Raw genomic sequence first — 21237 nt, 5'->3', positions numbered from 1 at the left:
TAATATTTGAAAAACTATGACTCATAACAACATGACTTTGCTCTTAATGCAATCTGAAAAGCAAGAACTTTTAATTATACTGAAAGGTAAAATTTATCTTCTGAAGAAAGAACTTCTGGTGACTCAGGAGAATGAGTGGCAAAAGAGATGAACTAACTAATTGTACTTCTGTTGTTTTTGGGTTTTTAAAAAAAATTAAATGTCTACCAACCCAAGAGGTGAAACTTTGTATTTTCTTTCAAACTATTCTTCCCCTGTGGGATAAACTGATAATAATTATTAACAGATAGATACATTTATTGTTATTTAGTCTCTCTCTCACCATGGAAAAATTCCTCATTGCCAGGCCTACATAAAAGTTACAGTGCTTAAACAGTGGGTGTACTGATACCACTGACAATCATCCTGACCAGGATTGTCTCCCTGGTTCCCTGTGCTCCTCCATCTGGCTATCTAAATCCGTTTCATGTCTCATTTAAATAAGAAGGCCTATGAGGCAGGAAACCTTTCTCCAAAATATTGCCTTAACCCCTCAGTAATATTCCACAGAAACACAGTCAGTGACTTAATAAGACTGAGAGTGTTAAAGTAATGCTGTTGCAAGGAACTGCTGATCTCTCACTTATTTCTGTTAGTTTGCAAATGGAAGACTCGGTAAAGAAAATGTTTTATTTTACCAGCGTAGGTGCAAGTATATGAGAGCACTGATGGTGAAAACACACATGAAGCGGTGAGAATCTGACAACTGAATTGGGGCTATCATCTGTTTTTGTGACCTTGGACCATTGGAGTCACCAAGCATTCAGCTCACCTGCCTGGGGAGTCATCCCTGTCACACTGGTGCTAGAAATTAGAGGCTGTATCAGGCTCAGCACTGTACATGAATGTGAAAACACTGTCTTCAGTTTGAAGATCTTACCAAATGAATAGCCAAGAGACAATTAGCAGAAATACCATTACCTTAATTTCACATCAGGAATGAGTCACTCAGACCTTGAAATTTCCAAATTGTACCCAACCGGAATGGCAATCTGAATGCAGATCTCCTTAGCTAACATGACTTTAATTTTCCTCCCTGCTGCGATCAGGTCTGATAGAAAAGCTGTAACTACATAAATTGTGCCTGGACGAAATGTTAAACTCGGTTGTTGCAATGCTTCCTGGGAGCTGTAAATCAGGTGCCCAGTGCTTCCCCATGTGTCGCGCTCTTAGGGCAAACTGTTTCCTGTGATACATGAGGATCAAGTGATTCCCATGAGACGCTGAAACAGTTCAGCTAGAGGTCCAAAATGTGATGCCTCATGAAAGATGTATTATAGCCTCAGAAGTCAGTCTGAGGGAAAAATGTGGGTCAGTCACATATAACTCTCTGAGGCTATCTGAAATAAAATTAAGCTGTTTGACAGGAAATGAAATATATTGTTTAAAATTATTCTCATTTAGGTCAATCTGGATCAACATTAAAATTTCTGTTTAATTTTTCCTAACAGAAAATAAAAAGGAAAAAATAATAATATCAAGCTTTATCATAGAAGATGGAAGTTTGAGGAAAAGCTACTCTATAGTGTATTTCAAAGAGATTGAAATTCTGAAGACTTCATTTTCTGTCAAAAAACGATCAATGGAAAATTCATTACGAGGTCTAATTGACTTACAGAACTGGATCTCTTCAAGGTTCCAGACACTGCACTCTTTCTTTGAATGTGTTATAAACGCATAAACTGTTACCCTGAGGCTTGCTGTAAAGCTGAGAATAGGTTTAATTACAGTACTGAAAAATAGGAGGTCTTGCAATGAACACAGAGTACATAAGCTCTTTTCCAGTCAAATAAAGGTTGCTCTGGCACAAATGCCATGGTTTCATCGTGTATCAAGACAGGGAGACTTTGTGAAACCATACAGAAAGCAATGCATCATTCAGAATGAGAGGAAATATGTTAAACTACCAAGGCCACTTACCAAAGTGTTACGTTCTTAACATTTGGAAGAAAAACATCCTGGTCATCCAAATCTGAAGGTGACTGAGTTCTCCAACTGGGAAAACTATAGTTGTATGGCATGAGCTCAAGGGAGATTTACTGAAAACAGAAAGCAGCTTTGCTTCAAGACGCTCATACATATACACCAGTGGAGTTCGTGTCATGATCATTGCTGATTAAACTCTACTTAATTAATTATTCATAGTGAATTCCCCTGTTGAGCAAGAGGTTTGATGAGGTATGTATATTTAATTTGAGCTATACTGTGGGGATAATGAACATTCCTTGATGGAAAAATAAGTTCTTACCTGCTAAACTCCTTTGCACCACATATTAGGATGAATTTCCTCTCAGCTATCTTTCTTTCTGTGGAAAACCTGTGCTTCATAAACGTAGCACTAAGCAAATGGGAGTCGGAAACTGGGTAAGTTACATTACTTAATTTCCTAGAGGATGAGATGTGAGGTTCACAGCAGAAAAGCATCTCCATGCTTTCTGTAAGGAAATGGGCTCCTCATGGACATTTTGTTCTTGAAATGTGGCATTTCCATAGCAGTTCTGTTAAAACTGCCACAGCAAGAGCAAGTGTCTACTGACACATCAGCTCCCACTCTTCAGCCAGGTCTATGACGCAAGGAGAAGGATACAGGAACTTCTGGGCTTGCACACATGGATGGACAAGGCAAGGACTTGTGCAACATGACTCTGAGAAGGAGTTTGTAGTTCCACTTCCAAGTGAAAACTAATTCTGAGTCCCTGTGCTGGAGCCAAAGCAATGTCTTCTGTAAGGCCCCTGTGAGGGAAGCTGACTGTGTCCTGGCAATCTATCCATGTAGCTAAATTTAAAGAAAGATTTCTAAATTTAAAGAAAGATCCTAAGGAAATGTTAAAAAGAAGGGAGGGATTAATTTACTTTTGCTTGGCTAGTTCCAGTTCAGCAGAAAAGATTCAGTAAACAACACAAGCTGGAGCTGAAGCATGGTCAATTTGTGTTCAGCTCCTCCTCCCCCACCAAACTCCTTCTCCATTTCAGCATTTGGAAAATGGCACCTCTATATTGTGACTGGTTCTGCTGAAGGAAGTATCACAATTTTTTATTGGATGTTCATCTCTTAGAATTTTTTCTGCTGGTGGCATAATCAGAGCTGCTAGCTGATGACGGCTTCTGTACGTATGTTCTGTATTCGCGGCAACAACTGGCAGCTGGATTCTTTGAAAATGTGAGCCTGAATCCTGCATGTTACCTTCCTGAATGTCTGGCCCTAAGCCCAGTTCAAAAGCTACTCCCATACGTCTCTGCATATTTTTAAAAAAAATGGATTACATCATCATGCAAAAGACTTATCCCTGCTTCAGAGTCGGAATTTTGTTCAAAACACAAGCGTATGCATCCCCACCTACACTCTAACTATAACAATCTGTTAGCTCCACTTCCAATGAATCAGTACTAGAAACTATTAAGAAGCTTAAAAAGAACAGATTGTGCTTTTTTTTTCCAGATGAAGCTTAATATAGTACAGTACATAATAATACTTCAATCTGATAGAAAAGGGTCAGGCAAACTGCAGGCTGCGCTTGCTGCTCCTCCCACTCAGCAACTGAGCCAATTAAACTATCTAAACATAAACTGTTAAGATCTTATCTGCATTACACAACAGAACAAGGTTTTTAATCTTAAAATAATAGACAAAATACATTGACATCTGCTCTATCACACTAAATGTTATCAACATGAGATAAAAAGTCCCTACAGCCTAATGGAATAATGAACTACATTTTCTCCTGCCCAGGGATGTCGGGTGTCACGCATTTATTTTTGAATACAAGAGCTTTTTTATCACTAGCTGCACATGCAAATTGTTATCAGGTAGTTGTTTGGCTTATAACAGAGTTTCAGCGAACAGAGATGAGAATCAATCTTTAGGAGAGATTTGGGATGTAAAATTGCAGGATGCAGCGAAAATTTACAAAGTAAAAGAAGAGGAGGCTCAAGTGAAATTGAAGAAATGCATTATGTCATTCGTCTAGCTGGTAATAATCCTACCTATCACAGAGCATATTTATTTAAGCAGAAGTGCTACCATCATTTTTATAGACAAGGAAGAACAAAACACTGAATAATGTTCTATGATCTATTTGAGCCACAGAAAAGAAGCCAAGTCAGGTTAAAATTCCTTTTAGATATTTTGCAAGTGGTACAGGGAACACAGAGCTTCATTTTTCACTGGCATCAATAGGATGAACTTTGCCAGAAAGACTTAAAAAAAAAATCTAAGTAGGTATAATTTTGAAAATGCATGTGGGAGTAATGGAAGATATTTATGAAAGGCAACATGCTGGTTGATTACTAGGATGATCTTCCTGAAAGTCAAGCATATGAGGGTGTAGAATAGTTTCTCAAATGGAAATGTTAGAGGTCTCTTTGACAGTTACAATTCAAATTAATCACAGCAAAACACCAATAATACCTACTACTACAGGTACCTACTAGATATCGTCCACATTTGACTATTGTGACTGTAGGAGCCTTTTAAAGTTTCATCCCTACTAAGAACAGGGACATAATACCAAATCTCTTTAGCAGCTACAGCAACCGCATACGACTGATATAACGTGATCAAAAGCACAGCCTTCCTGGTACAGTTATGTCTGAAGCACAGGAAGCAAGAAAATAGAGTGTTATTTCCTTCTAAAGGGTACAAACTAAATGAAATCATATCACACGTGCCTGAAATTCTGGAGTTGTCTATATGTTCTAAAAAAAAAAAAGAAAAAAAAATAGAATCTGTTTTCATTTGATCAAAATATTTTATTTAAATGATTTTAAAACTGGATTTCACTTTCTATATTAAGTATGTATGTATAAAACATCAAAAAATAAAATAAAAATGTGATTTTAAAAGCAGCCCAGTAAAAAATACTCTAAACGAGAACAGTTCCTTAAAATACATTCCACTTAAGTACCTCCAACCAGATCTTTTCCTTAACAATCACTCAGAGACTGGGCTGTTCCCCTTCAATTATCTTGAGTGCTAGATAGTAACTTCAAGACCTTTGAGCTCTTTCCTCATAAGATATTCAATCTGAAAGTTTGAATTTCATGGAAAAATGTATCTATGTATGTACACACACACATTTGCAAGGATACTATTCTTCTTTATAAACTAATCTCTGACACTCAGAACACAAGTAGCCAAATGTTGCTCTGGTGAAAGGACAGCAACCCAGGACGAGTCCCACTAGGCTTTTCTCAGTATTACACCATGTTTTATCTCCAGCACCATGCCTCATTTGGAACTGCGCATTGAAAGAGCTGTTATGAAGCTTCTTCATGGGGCCGCTGCAGAACTGTGGCACAGCACAGTACACAGCCGAGATGGAATGCCTCTTGATGAAAATATGGCCTGTTATGTGCAATTAGTTCTCACACAAGACTTGCTTTGCTGTGGGGCTATGCTTTTTGGCAGGAGTTGTCAAGGTTTATCTGTTGCTCCTCACACAGAATCAAGTGACCACATTGAGGGAAGGTTTTCTCCAGCAAGATGGCTACTCAGGCAAAGCAGCCAGGCAATGTTGGCTGGGCTTGGAGAGGTATCAGAGAACTAGAAAACAGCAAAGTAGTGCACTGGGCAAAAATTCCCTCAGAGGTTAATTTAAGAATACTCCCTACTCTACCCTTAAGATTGTTGTATCTGCCTTCCTTCAGCCCAAAGTGATTCAGAGGGCATGATCTAACAGCTAAGGCCTTGTAAGGGACATAAACCACTGATGACTGCAGTTGGGACTCTGTCCTTAGCTATCTATGTGATCATGGAGAACTCGTCTATCTCTTTCCTTGGATGTTCATCTTTTCTATTCAAACCGAAAGCTATTTGAACACCATTTATCTACTTCTAAGTGTTCATAAAGCTCAGAACTGAAAGGATTGCCTATATTCCTGGTGGCTTGATAAATGAAGATACTACAATTCAAGATATGTCAACATAAAGAAGCATTAGTTACTGCAATATCATACTGGCTGTAAACTCAATTTCCTTTCCTGTGAACAGTTTTGAGATTTTCAATTTTTTACATTTGAAGACAAGAAATATTTTTGTAATCATTTTTGTAATTCTGATCCTCTTAAAATTCAATTTAATCTGATTGAAATATTTTAAAAAATTATCTTACAATATTTAATTTAGATATTGACCATTTAATCATTTCCTATAAGCCTAATATTACCTTCTAGATTGTAAAATAAAACAAAAATATGTATTTTGACTCAGAAATTAGTTTATTTTTATTTCAAAAATAATTAACTGAAATATTTTGACATGTAAAAATAAACCCAACAAATTTAATGAAGAAATTAATTAAGCTATTTTCTGTGAGGTTTTTAAGTTTCAGCTACTAGGTATTTTCCTACCAGAAGTTTTCAATCAAAGTTATTTAGACCAGTCCTATTCATAAGGTCTTCATTTAAATAATTAATGTTTAAATTATTTTAGTGAAGTAACATACAATATACACCAAATATTACTGTACTTAATTAAATTAAATATCTGTTCATTATCTTCTCATCTAAGAGAGCTCAGAAGCATTACTTTGATACCGAAGTTTCTCTTCTCTTCTCTTTCTCATCTTCTCTTGACTATTTTGAAATAATAAATTCATTCTTCTTAAGAAAATTATGACCTAGTTTCACAATTTAATGCACCTCACTTTTGCTTATTTTTAAATTATCACTTCATAACTTTAAAAGAAACACTCATTTAAACATTGCTGTTATGTGAGAAAAGAGAACAGTCTGGAAACAGCCTTTTCTGTAGGCTCCCTTTGATCCATCCTGCTAACTGGCACATCTGCAGCTTTGTGGCCTTGTCCACTGAGCGATGTTTGAAGTTCTCTGTGATGCTAATGTCTGCTAAAGGATTTTAAGCTTGACAGATTTTGCAGAAACATGCTGCCTTCTCTGACTACTCTCCTTGTTTTCAGACTGGAGAGATTAAAAATTTTCTGTACTTTCTGTTTGTGAAATAGCTCTTTCTATCTACCCGACTCTAAGACACTTCTCTTAGATATTTCCTATGTAATTTCATAATTTCATTTCAAAATGAAATAATTCATGAAAGCACAGTTCCTAGTGGGCTCTTTAATTTTCATTTAGGGTTATACCTTTCATTTTTTGTTTGTTTTTCGGATAGAAATGAGACATTCAGGTAGAAATGAGGGCACATGAAACCAACACTATTGGATGGGAGGTTATTTCTTTCAGGAGACAAATGCTGTGTCAGAAAGGAGAGAGCTTGGCAGTGGGAACACTTTGATCTATATATCCTGTATCCTCCATTGTGGGCATAGTGAATCCCCAAAGAATGCAGCTGCCTGAGGTTTCTTCACTGGTATTTGGATCCAGTCCCAGTTCTGGCTTAGGTTATTAATTATTACATTTCTCAAAAGACTTGGCCCCTTCTACAAGTGAACAACATCGCACTTCTGTATATTCACAACCTGGAACATATCTTCATGCAATATTAATTCTTAACTTTGCTGTGGTTTGTAACTGGTCTTTTCTGAAATACACTTGATGTCTTATTCTGCTACTGCAGTAGATGAGCACCACCAGAAGTCATCCAGCAAAAAAGAAGTATAATTCAGTGATTAGATAGGCCTTCAATTAATCTTTTGAGTTTTCTGGTAAGTGCCTCTCTTTCTGCCCTATCTCCTCATACGTGAAATTGAGGTTAAAATGTTTTACTGACAGTAATGGTGCAAGAATAAATGATTATAGATTTGTAGAAACTCAGCTAAGTACAGTAATGAGGGTCACATTTGTGTTGAACAGACTGAATGAAACCTGATAGTTTTGCCTCACAAAAACTCACATTTGCTTAGTTGTAACAATAACCACATTGTGTTTATTATGGCAACAATCACTCTGTATGTCTAACATCTGTTTTAATAATAATACCTAATATTTCCCACAGTAATTGTAGATGATGGCAAGGGTAGTCCAAAGAGTACCCTTAATTTCACTTTAATTTATCGAGCACATTCTTATTTGGCAGGTTCATCTGGGACAAGAGTGGGTTTTGTTCGTCTCCTGATCTGGACTCTGAGAGCAACAAGGTCTATCAGGGATCCATGAATATTTAGAGGAGTAACTGGAAGGCAGATCTATGGCTACATTTCCCAGGAGAGTTCAAAAGTGTCAAAAGATTTTGAAGGGGATAGCATGATGTTTCTTAGGGCATATGAATCATTCTTAAAGTATACTGTGTAGGATAAGAAGACCTATACTGTGTGACTAACTACATTCTTGGAGATAGTCTCATTTTAGGAACACATTGGATAATTCTTTCTTCTTGATGGATAACAAAGTTTGCATCTTAGAATATTTGAAAAATGCATTTGAATACGTCAGGGGTACACATGGTTTTTGAACTGTAACTTCAGAGGGTATTACCAAGTAGGCCACTACCATCCCCAGCTTTTGCATGTAGAAACTGAAGGAAAAGATAGCAATAGATCAGGGTTGAGAGCAAGAATATGATCTGAATTTCAGACTAAACTGCCCTAGGGCAAACAAATAGTTAGTTATTAATTACAGAATAATTTTGGTTTAGAAACTTTTTACAGTGGTGATTTCATGGCTACCTTGGGCAATCTGTCCCAAGCCAAACTAGTGTTTTCATAAATTCTCCTTCCCCAGTTCTTAACATGTTCTTCTTTGTTCTTCTGTAATTTAAGCCTACTGTATCTTGTTGTATAGAATATGAGAATAGCTTCTTCAATTGATGTTTTCAGAAGTCCTTAACAGTTTTGAAGTCAACTGTCATATCTCCACCTAATTTTCTTCTTTTTTTTTTTTTAAGACTACACAAGTTCAGTTTTAATCTGATGATTCTATTTTCTATACTTTTCATAATTCTCGTTTTCTTCTGGTTGATCTCCAATTAGTTCATATTGTCCACCCAGGATGATATGCAGTTTTTTTTTTTTTTTTGTGAAGATACGGTACTTTTCCATCTTGTACCTTACCTGAGCAGGGTAGAATGGAAAGATTATTTCATATCTCTAAAACATATTACCTCTTTGTATACTTTCAGTATGGTATTTATTTTTTTTTAACAATGGAATGACACTGTTGACTCAAGTTTATCTTGTGATCCATTTTAATCTTCTAGGTCTTGTTTTCTGCAGAACTGCTTCTCAGTCAATCATTCCTTATTCAGTATTTAATTGGCAGATTATTCTGTTCTAGGAGCAGCTTCATCCACATAGTACTGTTTACAGATTTAATAACCATACCATGTTTATCATAATTTGAATCATTGTTGGAAGTATCAATTAAAAATGGATTCATATCAGAACTCAAAGAAGGCCACTGAGGTTATCACTCCTGTTGGAAAGCTAACAAGTGAGAAATACAGTTTGAATAAAGTTTTAAAGTCAGTTGTGCACCTAACACAGGGAAGTCTAGATTCAGGATGTTAATGTGTGATAATAAAAAATTAATGATTTTAAGATACAGTCACTCATTCTTCACAAAGGCTCTGAACTGGATACTAGGTTAGTTTGGTACGATTTATTTTTTAAGATACACATTGTCCTTTCTTTATGAGATGAGAAGGAAATTGCCCATTTCTCGTGAACAATTTTTTATTTATTGCAGACTGAAATTAGGTTGGCTGAGCTCTTTCCTCATTTTCTTTTTCAAGATAGGTAGTTTCACCTCATTTCAGTTTGTTGAATTCCTATATATACGCCAAATTTCTCCAGGAAAACCATTTAAGTTTTCATCACTGTTTTGATCAATTCAGCAAGGTAGATGAACCAGATGTTTTGAGAATTTATCATTATCTAATCTCTCTAAGTTTCTATAATTTCAGAGTTCTTATTCTAGCATGTGGTAGAGTACAATAGGCAGAATTTAGGTACTTGAAAAAAAAAAAAAAAGCAATCTTAAAATCCTTAAGCAACTGCTGCCTAGATTTGAAATTGTCACTATTTATCAAGTCTTTCTCACATTCAAGTCTTCAGGTTTGTATAAGATGTCTCTGCATCAAATGAGTCACACATTGTGAATTATTTTTTTGACCAGAAAGATAATTTTAATAGGATGGATAGATTGTGGTCTCATTTATTTTTTATTGTGTCTTTTCCACCCTCTTGCCAAGAAAAATAGGTTATACACTGATGAGTATAGCGCTTTTATAGAAACTGAAGAACATGAGTTTGAAGACACTCAGGCTATAGAGGGAATGAGACCTAAATTTTCAGTGTGTCCTGGGACAAAATTGTAGTTACAAGCATATCATATAAAAAGGCTAGCCTCTTCCTCTACCCACGTCTTAAGATAAAATAAAAGTCTGTTTTCAAAATAATGTTCAGACTGGGAAACAAAATGAACAATAGTACTTAAAGATATTGCGCTTTGTATCTGCCTTGTTCTCTTGTGCATTCTTAACACAAAGATTTTCTAAACTACGTGTTGAAGTATCTTGCTCTGTTCGGATGTTAGAGAGCTTGAGTACTGAATAAAGAGCCAGGTATTGCATGTCAATGATCAGGAACTGAAAATACAGACTTTGCAATTTATGCTTCTGAGGTAGATACATTCTTCACTGCATCTAGCCTGAAATCTTTCTGGAAGACAACAGCTGTAGTTGAAGAAAGTTTGACTTTATGGCAGTTTAGGACTTTGTATAAGTTTATAGTCCTCCACCTAAAACAATATTAGTCCCTACCCTCCATCTTTATCTTTTTCCATATCTTTTTTTTTTTCGGGGAGCTAAGGTTGTTTATGTAATCCATGACATAATAAACTGGGAAAAAAAACCAGAAAAGTTATGGAGAATGTAGAATAAATAGTTAGTTAGGGTCTGAACTCAAATTCCTGACATTTTATTTATAGTTTTATTAAATATTTCCCTCTATAGTAGCCAATTGACTGATCCAATATCATAGGAGCAAAATATTTGTATAGCACACTCATCTACTGAAAAGAAAACAGTACTGAAAAAAACTCCAAACTGCCTTCAGGCAGTGAAATAAGTGGGTAAATTAATCTGAAATGGCCAAACTGTTTCACATGGGCCATCAAATGAAGACATTAAGACATTCCTCCTCCACCTCATTACTCCATATTGCACCATTATGTTAGCAAGAGAACAGAAGTATTAGGCTTAATGTGTCTTCATTCCCTTTTGGACTAATATTTACTCTTGGTATGTTTAGGAGCCATGCCATGTAGAATCATAGAATCATTATTAAGGTTGAAAAATACCTCCAAGATCATCAAGTCCAATCGTCAATGTAACACCACCATGTCCACTAAACCATGTCCCGAATTGCCACATGTACAAGTTTTTTGAACACCTCCAGGGATGGTGACTCCACCACTTCCCTAGGCAGCCTGTTCCAATGTTTGACAACCCTTTCGGTGAAGAAATTTTTCCTGATATCCAATCTAAACTTCCTCTGGTGCAACTTGAGGCCATTTCCTCTCGTCCTATTGCTATTTACTTGGGAGAAGAGACCAACACCCACCTCCTTACAACTTCCTTTCAGGTAGCTGTAGAGAGCAATGAGGTCTCCCCTCAGCCTCCTCTTCTCTAGACTCTCCTCTTCCCTCAGCCGCTCCTTGTAAGACTTGTTCTCCAGACCCTTCTCCAGCTTCATTGCCCTTCTCTGGACATGCTCCAGCACCTTCATGTCCTTCTTGTAGTGAGGGGCCCAAAACTGGACACAGAATTTGAGGTGCGGCCTCACCAGTGCCAAGTACAGAAGCATGATCACTTCCCTACTCCTACTGGCCACACAATTCTTGATATTTTCATAAGCAAATGTATTTTCTTTGAGAAGGTTCTCCATAACCTGCATGACAATGTTGGGGGTTGGGATGGAGCAAAGAGGAACTGATCCTATAGTATAGTTGACACTATATTGCAAGTTTCAACGTTTGCAGGCTCAGCATTGGCACTTGGTATGGCAGACTAATGAGTGTTCAAAGCATTCAGGAAGATCAGTCTGTGCTCATTTAGCTGGATCTCTCTGTCAAGTGCCCTTTAATTGGCATGATTTCAAAGATGTCATTGACAGTGAAGGAAATGTGCTTTGGGCACTGCTGTTGCTTTATATAATGCCATTGTTTTCTTAGGTGCTAGAAGGAAAACCCTCAGCAAAATGCTTCGTACAGCAACACTGCAGGCACGCTTTGCCTAGGGTGGCATTTAAAAATATATGCAGTTATTCTAGAGCACTGGCTCTCCTGGAAGGACGTGGAGTAGAAATCTTTTGGCCAAAAAGCAGATGGCAAAATGATCAGAGGACCTGAAACTCTTTTTGATGATGAGACAGATGCTCAAGTGCAAAGATGATGGCCTCATATGATGTGCTAAACACTGTCATCTATCATATTTAACTTATTCCTTAATGATCTGAAGAGGGAGTAAACAATCTTAATGAAACCTACAAATGACTTTGAACTGAAAAATGTTGAGAATGCCAGCCAGCGTACAGAAGTATTGCAAAGGTTTCTAAACATATTGTTGACTTGGGTAGAAATTTGGCAAAAGAAATAGGCTCACTTCGTCATTCTTAAACTAAAAGTTCTGGACTGGATACAAGGATAATAACAAAAGCAATAGAGAAATTAGAATGAAAATAAGGCATAATTTTCCAATGATATACAATTAAGTAAACATGCAAGTAAAACATACAAGTGACATATCTCTCTGTATCTTGTTCTATTGTTTTTTAACTGTTAGCTTAGAACTTGGGGAAAAAAAAAATAAGGTCTTTCTGTTACCCTAAAACTGTTTGCAAGAAAGTTCATTTTTCTGAATGTTTTTCCCCCGGGGGGGGGGGGGGGGGCGGGGGGGGAAGTAATTATTTGACCTTTGTTCCCCAAACTGCCAATAATGTTCTCTCATCAGGACCCTTAGGAAGGATGCTGGAAATTCAATGTCAGTTCCCTCTGACTGAGGAATATCTCATCTGTGTCTTCCACTGTGGGTAGCCTTACATATCATGTCAAAACATAATCTGGGATGGATTCTCTTAATCTTTCCTGGTGGTACTTGCCCATTTTTTAAAACTAAAATTATATTTTTGCTTTGCTTCTCCCTATAGGTAATCAGCAATGCTGAATTTTGTGATGCAGAAGTCTCCCCAAAACTTTTTCTGGACCAATTGTATCAACAAAACTTTCAACTTTACACATGTAGTCTCTTGTAAACTATGGAATAGGAGATACTAGGATGTTCACTCATAGCATACCAGAAGTTGTCATGGGAGTTGATATGTTAAGTACAGAAATGAAAATTCAGGTCATGAAATACCATCCATTTCCTAGAACAATAAGGTAAAAAAGCAAATATTTAAAATATACATATAATTTGGGAAACAATTGTGGTAAGTACTAGCAGGAAAAAGAAGAATATAATTTGCAAGCTTAAAAGCAATATCCTCTGTGAAATAAATCATAAAATACATGGCAAGGGACTTAAAAGATGTGAATTAAAGACTAAGTTTTTGTTTAACATTTGTGAGGTATCTAGCAGATCACTAGATTACTGCAGGAGTAGTCATAAGTACTCCTAAGTCTGCAATAATAATAATAATGTCATCATTGATATAATACTTGAAGCAAGAAAATGGGAAAAGTAAAGAACATTACTTAAATAGTTTCTAATTTGTCTCTAAAATGCCTAAATAAAAATTAAAGGGTATTTTTAAAACAATGTCTATAATTTTTACCATAAATTATTTTTGCCATAATTTTTAGTGGGAAAAGTTCTCTTATTTTGGTTCCTTTCCTTTAGACCAAAATAATAGAATATAGATTTTACTGTGCACTATAATATTTGATGCATATTACAGGTAAATTTATTTTCTGTTGTAAAGCACACATTACATTTCTATATAGCTGAAATCAGATACAATATTAAAAAGTACGAATTAACCAAAATAAGCAAAATATTTTAAAATGGTCCCATAAAACAAAACATTCCTTTAATGCTGAAGCAAGTATTTTAATAGTTTGTAGTCTTATTCTTTATAGAATCACTATTAAGAAATTTAAAAAATTAACTTTTCCTTCAGAGTTGGAATTTTAAAAAATCAGAGTATTAGACATTTAATTCCTATCAATCTCTGATGCTAATTTTTATCTTAATTCCAGAACAGATATCTATTTTTAAAAAAGCTAGAAAGTTACCTGGTGTTGCATCCCTTTTAGAGATATATCTAAATGTCACAATTAGGTCTGAAAGACTGTGGCAGGAGACTTTCCCTGTGTGGTTTTATGAATGAATCTGAAATCTAAACCCCCTGGACTTACTTTAATTTGAAATATAGAAGATTCAGGGAATAGGCTGAGCTATCAAAGGTTTGGTTTTTTTTTTTTTTCCCTTTGTCCATATTTAAAGCTTCCTCAGATCTTCATTTTCATTTTTACCTTTTCAAAACCACTGTCTCACAAGGCTCTTGCAAATCTCACAGACTTGTTTAAACACCTGGTACTGAATTTGGTGAAAGTATTCATCAATAACAAAGTGCTTCATTATAAAATGCCTTTTATAAAAATCCCCAGGGTAAATTCCCAGGAGGAGGAAGAAAAGAAATAAAATAAAAGAACAAAATAAAACAAAACCAGCCTTAATGTTTGGAATTTAAGTACTGTGTGCAAAGAAATCGTGGCATTCTTCAGGATTTCAGTCCTAGGTTAGATTTCATCTGTGCTCTCTATCAGGGGCAAGACTCAGGGCTGACTAGGGAAATCAAAGTCTTTTTCATAATATATACACATAACACATTGTATTCATTTCAGACATCAATGGAGATCATAAAAATCAAGCCACACCACAGTAGCAATCAGTTTTTAGAACAATCTGACTGAGGTGCATTGTAACAAGCAGTGTTCATATGAGGTGATAATCAAAAGAAACTCCTGAGAAGTACGAAGGTGACACAGATACACAACAGAGAAGAGAGAACTAAAGAGAGAGACAGAAAGGGGACAGAGGAAAAAGTTTTTGCTTATTACTTTCTTGATAAAGCAATGTTTTGTAGGTATTATATCCTTCAACCGTGAATCTTAAATTGCTATTATTATGAATACAACCAGTACTAAATATTTCTTGGAGACCCCAGCTAAGATCTTGACGTCACCACGTTAAGCACGACAAAAAAGACAGGGTAAGAGAGTTCTTTTTCTAAAATAGGTAACTCTAATTAGACAAGAAAAAAAAAAAGAAAAAGAGAATGGAAATAAAGTCACATGAAATAGAAAGACTTGCAAGATGTCAGACAATTGATTATTTATAAAGAAAGGATAGATGGATCGTCCCCTAGAGCACTTGCTAGTTGGGATTTTAACAGTCACCCTCCTGGGCACTGCTTGTGTTCCATCTACAGAAAATGGAGTGGAACCAAAAACTAGATGGGATGATACATCTATCTATCTATCTATCTAACATATCTTTTTCTCTAGATGAGGTGACTAGAGTTGTAGAGTGTATAATTCGGTTTGGTTAGTTGCCTTATTTTCACATATCCAAAAATCCTCACCTAAAACATACTAAATAATAGAATCATAGAATTGTGGAATAGTTTGGGTTGGAACGGACCTTCAAAGACCATCTACTCCAAGCCCCCTGCAATGGCAGTGAAAACTTTCATGAGATTAAGTAGCTCAAAGCCCCATTCATCCTGACTTTGAACACTTCCAGGGATGGGGCATCCACAACCTATTCCTGTGTCTCACCATATTCATTGTAGAAAAAAAGTCTTCCTTATGTCCAACCAAAACCTTCTTTCTTTCACTTTAAAGCCATTACCTCTTGTCCTGTCCTTGGTAAAAAGTCTCTTTCCATTTTTCTTATAAGCCTCCTTTATATATTGAAAGATTACAATAAGGTGTTCCCAAAGCCTTTTCTCCTACAGGCTTGTCGTAGTTCAGCCCCGACGGGGACCAGACTATGCAGTCTCTCCCTCACTCCCCCCACTCGCCGAGAGAATAGGAGGAGATTTGGCAAGCAAAAGAAAACCAGAAGAAAAAAAAAACAAACCCGTGGGTTGAGATTGAACAAAAAGTAAATTTAACAGTAATGACAGAAGAAAACAAAACAGTGATGAAACACAAATACAGTACAATAGCTCACAACAGATCTCTACACCCAGTCTCTTCCAAGTAGCAGGGAGACTCCCTTCAGCACCCTCCTCACTTATATACCAAGCATGATGTCAAATGGGATGGAATAGCCCTTTGGCTAATTTGGGTAAATTAACCCCAGCTGTTAGCTAATTAGTTAACTATCCCAGCCATAGGGGCTACCAGCTTCAGTTCTCCACCCAGCTCAGGTAAATATTAACTCTATCCTAGCCAGAACCAGGACAAGGCTGAACAGCCCTAACTCCCTCAGCTTGTCCTCACAGGAGAGGTGCTCCAGCCCTCTGATCATTTTTGTGGCCCTCCTCGGGACTCGCCCAAACAGGTCCATGTCTTTCTTGTACTTGGAATGTCAGAGCTGGATGCAGTACTCCAGGTGGGGTCTAATGAGAACGGAATAGAGGGGCAGAATCACCTCCCTCAACCTGCTGGTCACACTTCTTGTGATGTAGCCCAGGATACAATTGGCTTTCAGGGCTGCAAACATACATTGCTGGCTCATGTGCAATTTTTTTTCCACCACTAACCCCAAGTCCTCCTATAAAACTGTTTTTCAAGACCTGAAGGGAAGAGGTCTTTAGCTTGTGATTAGTGCTCTGGAATCAGACAAGGCTGTGCTCCTAACAAAATGAAAGGTCATCAGCAAATGAATTTAAGTACACAACAACCCGGAGCTTCTCATCCTGCAGTCAGGGAATAAGTGATTTTGGGTTTACATCTCCTTGGGAAGAGAAGAGAGGACTGAAGCCCAGATATGCGGCTCGCCAGTTGAGTACATTGACCACAGAACCACTGACTAAAATGGGAACACCTCTGCCTTTTTCATTTGTTAGTCTAATTCCAATAAAATCCTCCCTCCCTCTCCTCACAGGGGAAAATTTCTTGATTTGCAATGTATTTTTGTACCCAATATGCAGTGTATTTTTGGACTAGAAAAAGATTGTTTCTCATCCTTAAAAATAAATTTCCAGCTCTGGTGAGTGCTTCATCAAGGAAATTATTTAGTGTCTCAATTAAGGGTAGGAAACTGAACAAATCCAATGATAGGTTTTGGAAATTTTAGACTATTGGGTTCCAGTTAAAGAACTGAGTTACTTAGAAAATTTTTATTTATTGCTTATTTCAGGAAACCTCTCCTCCCATGTTTCTGTGAGCTTGCTTGATTCCACTGGTTGTTTGTGTGTTAGGGGAAAACTTAAAAAAGAAACCTTCCTAAGTATATTTTGTAAAGAGTAGGTGATAGACTACTTCCTTTATCTTCTTTTATATGGTCCAGTACCAGCTGTGAAGATTTAATGAGTTTATTATGGACTGGCTGTTATGCCTTTCACTATTGAAGTCACAGCCAAAACCATCATTAATCAAATTTTGATCACTTGTTTAAGCAAAAGGAAAAGAAAAAAACAACCAGATCTTCAAATTAGAAGCCATTAAGATTTATCAGTGGCAAGTAGACTTTATTTGAATAGTTTTAAGTTAATTGGAATCCTTTGCAAAATATTTGTTCTAGGTATACATGGTTTTTAAAGAACTTTTTTCTCTGTTTTAGCTGAATGTAATCATAATTACTATAAAAAATCAAAACATAAATAAATTTTATCGTCACTGCCCAACTCAAATAAATTGCAGTGTTTTTTTTTTTTTTTTAACCAGTGCACTCTTCGTTGAGTACAGAATAATAAGTTATTTAGATCTAAAAATAAAAAGAATGTTAGGTCAATCTGTGCATCTGTCTTGAAGTGCAAAGATAGCATATTTTATGAGCAGTCCTCATTATTTGACAAGTGTGTTGCTTATTTGTTACTAAGTTTGATACAGGGTATATCAGATCAGATTTTCCCAGCAAGTTCATGTCAACAGATAAAGCTTTCAGCTGAGGCTATTCTCATCTACTGGATTTCAATGCTATGAGAAACTTGTGCAATCATCCGGTGGAAAGACAAATTTTTCATTATTGATGCAGGAAGTACAAATGTTTCTTTTGAAATATCGTAAAAATTAGAATAAAGACACTGATTCTTTTTGGCTATGTCATTTCTTTGCAGTACCCCTCGCAACACTAAGGAAATAAATTTCTTACTCTTTAACTACTACTAAGTAATTGAACAATCACTATTAACCAGATAGGCCATTGACTGATATTATCTAATCCTCCATTATTATAAACTGATGACTCTTTCAGAGTAGTTATTTTTAATTTTAAGTAACTAGGTCAAAAATTATCCTCTTATTTCAGTACAATTCAGGTTCCTGTTGCCTTCATAGTTCTCTACATCCATTTGTCCAGACTCTAAGCTTCAGTTAAATGTTTCTTTCTTATAGTGACTTCATAATTACAAAAGATCATTATGCTATGCAGATTAAATAAATCTTCACCATAAAGGCAACTAAAGACAGCACCTCCATGTTTGATGTGCCTGACAGAATTTCACCCTGTATCCTTCCCCTGAGTCAGTTACATCTAAAGCTTACTTTCCATTCTTATTTGAGGACATGAAAACTACATTGCCTTCTTTTGCATTTTGTCCCCAGAGTTATTCATCCTCAATCTTAAACAGATATTTCTCCAGTAGCTTTTACATTGTCTTCATAATAAATTAGTATTTCTCTTGTCAAATTCAAAGAAATACTAGTCAAAGAGCAGGTCAGCTCTTGTGACCAACTTCTCTGATTTTTCAGACCTCTTTGCTTTTCCAATTACCTGATCAACTATAAAGCTGTGTTTGTTTAAAAAAGGCCACAACAGTGTTGAATGTTGATGCTATGAAATGTATTAGCATTACAAGCTGAGCAGACAGAGGCACTGAAAGCCCCACAGCTGGCTGCTCAAATGGTACGAGAACTAATGGACCACAATGAGCAGGTATCACAGCATGTTAATCTCAGTGTAAAGTAGATTTGAGTTTAAGTAATGATGCTCCCACTTGGACCAGATTCCAAAATTAGTGCAGAAAGCAGCAAGCTTTCTGATCTGGTGCCAGGTTGTCAAGCACTGCCTTGAACAGATGCTCCCTATGGAATTTATTGTGTGAAAGAAGGAACACCAGTTAATCTGATTTACAAGGTTATGCATAATATTTCTGCATCACAGATTTCCAATTTGTTATAAGCAAACACTTTTAATTCTCCAGTAAATACATTTGAGAAGATTTGCATTAGGCTTTTTTGGTATGTATAGGAAGAGCTGCTTTGCATATCCCCCTATTCCCATAGCATGTGAAATTATTTATAATTCTGAAAAGTACATGAATAATGTGGGTAATTTTAACCAAAGGCTGCAATAAGCTGTATAAATTAGGTTCATAAGTAAAAATAACATTAACAAGGCTGGCAGGTGGAAAACTTCTGCAATGATGCCTGCTGGCCTCCAAATGATCTGGTGCATCCCTATGTGTGTTTGTGTCTGAGTGAATTCATCCATGTTCATCAGCTTATCATTGCTATAAATTGCGGTATTAACACTTTTTTTTTTTGCTTTTGCGTATGGTTCCTGAACAGAGCTTAATGATGTTATGTTGATTTCTTCTCAGTATAAGCAGTTTAAGGCAGCAAATCCTGAGTGAAATTCTGCAAACAAAATAGATCTGTCTTTACTGGTTTTGTTTGTGGGATATGAAAGAAAAAAAAAAAAGAAATTTTACATTTGTGGAATTTTTTTTTTCTTTTTCAACAGTGCACTATATGCTTTATCAGATTTATTTGGGTATCCACTAATATATTTGCTAACCCCACTTTGGCTGCAATACATTATTATGTGACAATACCCTGTTCTGAAACCAAAGTCTTACTCCTTTCCACCTCCTCTCTCCTTCTGGGAAAATTGTATATTTAAACTTTGCCATGAAATTTCCAAGCTTATTTCCATCATCTGAAGGTTTCAAAGATAAAAGGACCTGCTGTGGTCAGCTTGTTGTCATCTTTTGTAACAAAAGCAATGGATGTTTTTTTGCTTCCACAAAATTAGTTACTTGCATTTGGTTACAAAGAATTCTCCAGAATTCTTTTCGAGAACAGTGAAAATAAAGGGATTTATTGTTTTCTCTAAGATCTAGTAAAATCCATTCATTAGTAAGGTCTAAAACTTAAAATCATGCCTTTAACCGGGAGCGTGTCTGCTAGAATATCTAGAATGTCTAGAATGCTAGAATGTCCCTGCAAAGCATAACACACCGTTGCCTCAACATGACGTGGTGAGTCCTCACTTTTCTCTAAGGCACAGAACCTGGACTAATGACCGTGGGGAGATAGCACAGTGCCTCAGCATTCTGAGCTACTGCAGAAAATAACTATGCAATATTCAACTACGTAGCAGGGGAATAACAAGAGGATAAACCAGGATTTTAAAGCCCTGAGGAAGATTTTTGTTTGTGTCTGTGGAAAGCGTGGTCAGTATCATCTGTTGCAAGTAGAACTCGATTAATGTTCAGAGAATCCAATATGACACTATTCACTCTTCATTGTCATTCACAGCTGCTTTGTTATTATCTGCTTCACTGTAATGCGCAGAAGGCAGGATCAAAGGATCATGATCCATTGTACTAATCAATGTGAACACAAATGAAAGACATTTTCAGTCTCAAAGTGTTTAAAATATGATACAAGAAGATGCAATAGCTTGAATAAATGAAAAACAGTAGGAGATGTGTAAAGAAAAATAATAAAAGAAAAAATGAATATGTTTTGCATTGAAGTCAGAATTTCTAGTACAGGTTTTCCCCATGAAAATGGAAGAGAATATGGCCGCAGTGTTCCAGTGAGTGGACTGAAAAGCAAAATAAGATGCAGTTGCTGTCTTGAAGATGTGCTGCTGGTCTGTACAAACAGTGTGTTGTACTAGTGCTTAATACCTGTTCTGCCTACTTTCAGTGCTCAGTTTAAAATTTATTTCTTATAGCCAGATAGAAGGTAGAGACGTGAAGGATATCCATTGGCATTACTATCAAAGGTGAGTATTCTTGTGTCTTCATCTGATTCTTCACCCAATTGTGTCTTCAGAAACCTGTCTGCCATAAATTTTTATTCCTCAGCCATCTCTACTTTTCCCTGAAACTTCTTAAGGACTCTTCTCTCCCAGTGGTCCTTCTGCTCCCTACATACAAA

The 21237-nt window shown here is 36.4% G+C and overlaps 1 protein-coding gene across 3 annotated transcripts in view; it reads right to left on the bottom strand.

Annotated features, from left to right (window-relative positions):
* Window positions 1-21237, bottom strand: part of GRM5 (glutamate metabotropic receptor 5) — a 282987-nt gene that overhangs the window by 156198 nt on the left and 105552 nt on the right. The window lies entirely within an intron of this gene.

Source organism: Chlamydotis macqueenii, chromosome 1 (assembly GCF_036417535.1).
Source record: "Chlamydotis macqueenii isolate bChlMac1 chromosome 1, bChlMac1.mat, whole genome shotgun sequence".
In the NCBI taxonomy this organism is placed as follows: domain Eukaryota; kingdom Metazoa; phylum Chordata; class Aves; order Otidiformes; family Otididae; genus Chlamydotis; species Chlamydotis macqueenii.
This window is presented reverse-complemented; position numbering and strand designations above follow the sequence as displayed.